Genomic DNA, 7,615 nt, shown 5'->3' on the forward strand with positions numbered 1-7,615 from the left:
TATTCTTCTGTGGTATGTGATATACTGCAAGTAGAACTTCAACATTGAAACGTGGGTTGTTTTATGGTTCTCTGAGGTTCCCCTCCTTTCCACTACAGAGATCTTCTGGCCATCACCTTTTCTGACTTTTGCTTTGGGCATGTTACAGATATTTGGTCCAATATTTAAAATTGTTTATCGTAATTACCAATACCCCCCCCCCCAAACAGTATTATCTTTCAATTTAGCACCTGAATATTGGAGAAAGGATTTTTTTTGTCAAAATTGGCTCTTACTTTTAATTTTCAATGAGCTGTTAAGTAACGATGCTTATATAACTTTAAATGTACAGCTCAAGCCCAGGAAGGAGTATTGTAACTAATGGTGAGGTCTGAACTACTTACCATCTAATGGAACTGTGTTCTGTATCAGCTGGCTTTCACTGTCTGTTAATTCAATGCCCAAGCTTTCCAGATATGGTTGTATATCCTCGGCATTTATTTTAACACCTTTAAGAGATGAGAGACATAATAAATGAGCATTTTCCTATAGAATGATTCTCCATTAAGGAAATGATAATACGTAATTGTAAGAGATACAGCAGCAGAAAGCTGAGTACACAATGAGGCGTATCTCTCTGCAGAGCATCACAGGAAAGAGCTAAAGCAAAGCATGTTTCCTGTAACAGTGAAAGGAGGGAAGAACAAGTAAAGAGGAGGAAGACCTTGGTCAGGGGTGGCAGAAAAGGGAGGATGGCATGGGAAGGCACAGGAGCACAGCAGTAAACAGTAGACAGAGACCCGGAAAAAGTTGGGACATGTTAAAATTAAGATTAAAAAAATAAGCAATGGATAATAATCTTAAAAAGCATGGCTTGATAATGAAAGAACCCCTCACAGTGGCCTATAAGCAAAATGGAAAAGAAAGCCATTTTGAGCTGCATGGGTACCCAGTCAGTTACTCCCCAAAGAATAAAAGACAAGACAGATCTACCATCCATGCAGAAGGGAGATGCCAGAGACTGGGAGGGGTGGGTTATGTGAGGCAGTCAGAGCTGAAGCCCCTGCAGTTTTATGTCTCCAATTCCTGAAGGTCTTCCTCACTTCCTCTTTGGCTAAGCTAGTGACCATTCTGGGAATCAGCCTGGACCCAGGAAACTGGCTGCAACAGATCCATGGACACAGGTCTACTTTGTGGGCAACGTGAGCCACACTGCAGAGGGTGCTCACAGTGGAAACTGAGGCTCCAACATCTGGAGAGACTGAAAGACCAGACACAGACTACTTGAGGGTGTGTGGGAGCTGGAATGGAGATGAGCAAAGCCAGGTACCTGGAGTCCCTCAATGTCTGTGCCCTGCCCTGCCACACAAATTGTTTTGGTTTGATTAATTTCTACACTTTCAATAGTCCCAGGGACGCTTGGTGGGGATTCAGCAGCTGCACAGGCATTCCCCACTCCTGGCAGTGCTGGTAGGGTGTGTCTTGTGAAAGAGGGCATACAACTGGGTGTTCTTCAGGCTCCTGTCCTAAATAATGATAAATGACCTCAAATAGTACACAAATAAGCAGATGGATGAACTCAAGAGATTCAGGACCTGGAAAAAAATCAGCAATATAGATAAGGAAGTTAGCAACATGGATGAGAAAACTCAGCAAGGAAATTAAGATTTTGATAAACAAAACAAAACAAATCAAAACAGAACCAAAAATACTAGAAATGAAAAAAATCCTTAATGAATTAAAGAAAAGCACAGTAGAAAAATCACCAATAAACTAGATCAAGCAGAAGAAAGAATATCAGGGGCTGACGACAAGGCTTATCTAATATTACAACTAGATAGCAATAAAGAAAAAAATAATCACTACAGCTTGTAAGAACTCATGGGACACGATCAAGAGACCAAACCTAAAAATTCCATGGGGTCAAAAAGTAACAGAGATAAAAGTTAAAGTATAGAAATTCTACTCAATGAAATTAAAGCAGGCCAGGCAGATGGGCAAAAGCCTCTGCTGTACAAGACTGATGATCTGAGTTCAGCTCCCAGAAGCCAAGTAATAAAGCTAGATGCAGAGTTGTGCATTCATAATCCCAGCACTCCTACAGTGAGATAGGAAATGGAGATCACACACACACACACACACACACACACACACACACACACACGCACACGCACACGCACACGCACACGCACACGCACACACACACACACACACAAACACACACATCAAAGGATCTTGATTTTTTAATCTTTCCATCATTACTTCTCACCAGAAAACAAATTGGCTGCATTCGCCAAGGAGCTCAGTGAGAACCGTCCAGTATCTGAAACACAAAGTCAGACACAGACCACACTTTGCTTATTTGCTTGTGAGATTTTCTAAGTTGTCATTGTATTCACAGGAGGCATTTGCTATTTTCTGAATGTATCCAATCATGGAACAGAATTTTTGTAGGAGGTGAATTAGCATGCTAAATTGAATCTTCTTCTAGATGGTTACTGGGACCTAAAACATACTTCTTTTGGTGATAGATAAACTTTTTCCAGGCAGAAATCACTGGCATTCTATTTCTACCCCACCTGACATTTCTACCCCATCTCCTATTTGCTGAATGAAAACATACCGCCTTTTACTGTGTGTTCCATGTCAGACAACTCCACACCCTCCTTCCCTCTTCACTTGACTTGTTGTTTTCTAGCCTTTTCTACCAGCTATCTCAATAACTTCTAAAAATTCCCTGTAATGTTCAATATAAGCTTAGCAATGCCTTTATCAGTCCTCTGTCAATACTGATAGATAATAGATTAAGAGAATATATATATTATCTATCTATTATATCTATATTCTATCTATCTATCTTTCTTTCTATCTAACTTTATGGAGACAGGGACTCACTATGTAGCTCTAGCTGGTCTGGAACTCACTATGTAGATTAGGCTGGCCTCAAACTCACAGAGATCTGCCTGCTTCTCCTCCTCACTCCCACCCCAAGAGCTGGGACTAAAGGTGTATGCTACCACACCTGGAAGAAGCTCCATTTTTACCCTTGAGGATTGTAACTCCACAAGTATTTCTTCCTTCCTAAGTATAACTGAGAAAAAATACCCATGCAGAGTCTATAAGAAGGGCTCAATGGTCTTTTTAAAAGAAATAAGTAGTAAATAAAATACCATCAATTTGCAAGAAGTGCTGTAGACTTTTCAAGTCTGACTTTCCAACCTGGTACTTGAGGTTTTCCATAATGGTTTCTAGTTTACTTGTGAAGCCTCTCCCTCCTTGAGAAAGGAAGAGATGCAATAAGAAAAAAAATGTAAAATTATGTTTTAACGTTTAAAATTCTCCTTAGCTCTAGGGACTGGGTCGCACAGGAGGGAAGGAAGTAAGGCTTTGAATGTTTGAAGACAGAATAAAAAGATGGCAGGGGATAGATGGGAGGGAAGAAAGGAGCATCCCCTATGCATATCGCAAGGTATGCTGCTAGAATTTGTCGCAGATACCTACAGCAAAGGAAGTGACTAATGTTTGTTAGTTGTTCCTCATTTATTCACAGTAGAGGTGTCAGAAACAACCATAATTGTGGTTGCCAGGTTTGAAACCTATCACAACAGTAAATTATCTCTGGGAATTTAAGCTAAAAGCCAGAAAGGGGGGATGAAAAGATTGATAAACTGTTGAATATAGCACCATGGGCAATATAGCAATGTGGCCTCAAATAACTGTTTCCACATTCAGGTTGTGAGAATTGAGGCAAGTGGATCAGTGTAATGCACGTGGGGAGTGGCGTTAAGAAAATTACCACTGCAGCATTTGTGTGGGACAGAATACTGCCTTGGAACTACCCTCAATGGAAATAAGCTACTGTTACCACTAAGAAATAAGCAGACTTTCCAGAAAGAAACACAAACTTGAAGGCCTGTCTCACTTGACCTTGTATTTGTTACTCACTGTGCGAAGTTTTTAAACCATCAAACAGTCGGTTGCGATACACCTTATTATCATCTGTAACGGAAGACATAACCATGGTCACAGACAAAGCAGTACGGACGTCCATAACAGGACCGTAGACTACCACCATGAAGACAGTAACCTTATAGGACCTGGCTTATCCAGCCCGCTATCCATACAGCTTTCTTCAATTTGGCTTTATTAATAAAGCGAAGCATTGGATCTTCTAAATGTTCCACTTCGCTAGGCTGGGTGATGCTATTTGGTCCTGCCTTCTCTCCTGCCCTTATTTTTCTTTCTGCTTTAGGATTATCAGACATTCCAGAAGTAATATCTCAACTCAAAAATTCATGATCAGATCTTGATTCATAAATTAATTCCTTTCTTAAGAAGCTCTCAAGTCCAATAGAGCCCCTCCGTCAAATAGTCTCCATGAACGCAAAGATTTTGGACTTTCATCTTACCATTTGAGAAGTCTTCAGTATGTTGGACACAAACAAATGTGGAATGCATGCTCAGTGACTGCCCCTCAGCCCCCGTAATATACACACACAAACTAAGTCCCCTAGGAGCTGAAGCGGGATCAGAAATGCTCACAGGTGACAGGCAGGGTCCTTAGCAGCTCCCAGCGTTCCTTAGGCCTGAGTACTATCCCTGCATTTTTCAAAGCGCCATTTAGTCCATCAACATCCATTTTGCTTCCTTTGGAGAAAAGTAGAAATGAGAGCAACACGTGATTTTAAACCGTGAGTGTCATCTGCATGCACCGGAAGGACTGAATAGTCTAAAGTCTCAGCTGAGAGTCTGAGAGGACATCAGAAAAAGGCATCAGTTGCTTAATTCTGGACAGAAAAAGAATTTTGTAAGTTCTAATGAAATGCCCAAGGCAATGTCATCCTGTTCTGACTCTGTTTTGTGCTTGTTTAGATAGTCCTCAGCCCTCTATTCCCCTCCCCAATGGTCACATCTGCCTTGGCAACACATTTGAGAGTCCCATGACTTTGGCCATGGTCCAGATGTATTAACCAAAATAATTTTTAAAAAACCCTAAAATAACTTGAAAAAATATAAATGAAAAATAATTGACTTATTATATCTAAAATAATTACTGTGCTCTGGCAGGAATGAATATTTCAAGGTTCCTCTGACCTTTATATACCTTTGATATAAATTATGGTCTTTGTGGTTTTTGCCTTTAGAAACTGTACTGCTGAGCTTGGTTACCAATTTACTTTTAGAGGCACAAGCTCACTCTTGGTTGGGCCAGCCCCCCTCACCCACAAAATGGACTTAAAACTTTTCATTGGCTTAATCAGTGTGATTGTCAGTGGATCATTTCACTAAGAACAACAATAGAAACTAACATTCTGAAATGGAGTTTAGAGAATTGTATAGCTATGCTATAAATGACTATATACATATTTTTATAGATAAATAATGCCAATTAAAAATTGTTCTTTGGTAATTACATATATGAGTATAATGTATTCAGAACGTATCTACCTCTACCTCCAACTCAGATCCCCCCACATGCCCTGCCCATCTTCATGTATGTTTCTTTTTCTTTTTGCTTTTTTATAAAAATAACTCCCTGAGTTGGATTCCAATTGTCTCTATGCACATGCATGCAGGGCACCATCTACTGGAGCATGAGCAGCCTCCGTGGGCCACACCGCTAAAGAAAGGTGACTCTCCCTCTCAACAATTGGCTAACAACTGCCAATAGCTCTTCAGCTAGGGGTGGGACTTCATGAGCCCCTCCCCTCTCCATGCTACACATTCCTTTTTTATGATATATGATAATATGACAAGGTGATTTATTACTAAAAAGATCAGTTATAATGCAGTATTTCACCAGTGAATGTGGTTACCTAGGTTTATTTTGGCTATTTGAACAGTGCAACTGATTTGAATCATTGAAAAAAAAAATCCAGGAAAATTACTGTACGATACTACAATAATAGAAGAGTTTAACAATTTTGTCAAAAAGCATATGACTCAAAACTAATCTGGACTACTGGATAAAATGTTTCTATTTTTCATCACATTTATGATTTATTTAGTGTGTGTTGGGGACACCCTTGTGGAAGTCAGGGGACAATTTGCAGGAGTCAGTTCTCTCCACTATGTGGGTCTCAGAGAGCAAACTCAAGTCATCAAATTTTGCACCAAGTGTCTGCTGAGCCATATCACAAAGATCCATAAAATATATTATTAATATATGAGTAAAACCAACAAATTATTGTACTAACAAAGCCCCTGTGATGGGGCTTGGATAGTTAAAAGCATAAACGTAAAATATTGCCATTTAAAATCATTTTTCCTCCATGGCCTTTTACTCACCTGTGAATGACTCTACATTTTCCATCATCTTACTCAGTTTAACCTTTCCATCTGTAAGACAAAGTACAAATAAGACCTAGGCACAGTGACTCAGACCCAGAAAACTTAAGGCCTTACAGTGTGAAATAAAACATTGACATTCGAATGTTTGTCCTGATTTGTTCTGTAAATGCACCAGTTTTCATCCCCAGATGAGCATGGAATTGAAAATTGAAGATCTATAAATACGATATATATCTAAATCAAACACACACACACATATACATATACATATATCTCACTGAAGGAGAAATTGCAGAATGTATCAATTCTATACGCAATGGTGCTAGGAAATTTAAAAGGCATTGTTTAATCTTTCCAGTTGACTTGTTCTATGTCAGAATTCAAGAGCAATCTGTCTGGTCACCTGAGTATTTCGGATTTGAAAAGCAGTGCTGTGGCATTGTTATGTAGTCCACACTGACCTGGAACTCTCTGAACAGGTATTCCAGGGTGCCCTGAACCTGTAATTCCTGCTTTAGCTTCCTACTGCTGTACATGCAGCCATTACTGAACACTTTTTTTATGCTTCCAACTCCAAGGCCTCCAACATTTGTCTTATTTAAATTATATGCTGACTTGTTGAAAATCTTATTTCTAGGTCACATTGTCCCTTGAAGCTACCATTCACTCATAATCTCTACAACTCTGTAGTTTTTCTAAGAAGCAATATTACTTGGTAGAGAAATTAAATCCTTGAAGCTATGTAGATCTGTTCAGGTTCTATTCATCAACCTCTGTAATGTAGCCTCAGTTTCCACATCAGAGAAATTAAGATAATAGCCTACCTCACAGGTTGCTTTGGGACTATTGATAACATAGATCTGGTGCCACATATGTAGTAGGCAGTTAATATTTGATAAGTATGAGTTATGGTTACATCACAGAGATTGTTAGTTTATCTGACCAGGCATGCAACAGAATCAAAACAGTGAAAGGGAATTTGCTATTTAATTAGTACATAATTCTGAGTTCTCGTTAACTAAATCTTCTTCATATAACCTTGTACAAATAGTCAGTGGGTAAGTCAGATCTCACTGTAAAGATTTCCAGTGAAGGACAAAGGCAGGCTACCCAGGAGCCCCTGCATGATTTGGATGAAGATGAAGATAAAGGTGTTCTGATGGTTTGAACGTGTGTTGGAGACAATCTCCGTGCTAACAGTGTTGAGAGGTGAGACCAACTTTAAGAGGTGACTAGGCCATGTGGGCAGGGTCCTGATGAACTGATCTTACTGCAGGGTGGATTTACTAGTGAGAAGTGCTTTGCTATGAAGATGAGCCCCACCCCCACTTGCGGTCCCTCCTGG

This window comes from Peromyscus californicus, unplaced genomic scaffold, assembly GCF_007827085.1.
Source record: "Peromyscus californicus insignis strain IS unplaced genomic scaffold, ASM782708v3 Scaffold_3__1_contigs__length_106647218, whole genome shotgun sequence".
Taxonomy (NCBI): Eukaryota; Metazoa; Chordata; class Mammalia; order Rodentia; family Cricetidae; genus Peromyscus; species Peromyscus californicus.